This window comes from Merops nubicus, unplaced genomic scaffold, assembly GCF_000691845.1.
Source record: "Merops nubicus isolate BGI_N331 unplaced genomic scaffold, ASM69184v1 scaffold43047, whole genome shotgun sequence".
In the NCBI taxonomy this organism is placed as follows: domain Eukaryota; kingdom Metazoa; phylum Chordata; class Aves; order Coraciiformes; family Meropidae; genus Merops; species Merops nubicus.
Genome location: NW_008619146.1, coordinates 7,589 through 8,181, shown reverse-complemented (window position 1 = coordinate 8,181; position 593 = coordinate 7,589).

The window sequence follows — 593 nt, the reverse complement described above, 5'->3', positions numbered from 1 at the left end:
GAGGTGCCTGCCGTTGGCCGCGCTCCCCAGAGCTGCAATGCTTCATAGGCCGTCGCCTGTTTTGACCTTTTGAGCAGGAAGCACTTTTGCAAAATCATCGTTGAGTGTTATTTGTAAAGAAGGGAAGCGGGCAGTAACTCCCTGAGCCATACTTCTAAAAATAATGAAACAAATCAATTGCCCGAACTGTAAACCAAATTTGTTACCCAATATTTTTACTCTTTCCATGCAATAGTGGTTTTTTTTATACGGTTTTTTTACATGCTAATGGTGTGTTTCCACATTGTACTCCAGTTGTACTTTGCTTCTGCTGTTGGCGGGGTAAATTCTGTTGAATTTTTTTTTCTGCCAAAGCACAATGTAAAGGACAGCTGTTTAATACTAAAGAAATTATTTTTAAATGTGACTTTTCTATAATTAAGCAAAAAAACTCTTGCTAGCTTTGTATAGTGTATTCAGCATTGAATCTCAGGATGAATTTTACTGCAGGGCCAAAAAAGGGATTAATTCTCCCATATGTAACTGTGACAGCAATATAGGAATACCATGTTTGTTGTGTGTTTCAAACCCACGTTCAATTTTTAAACAAGGTT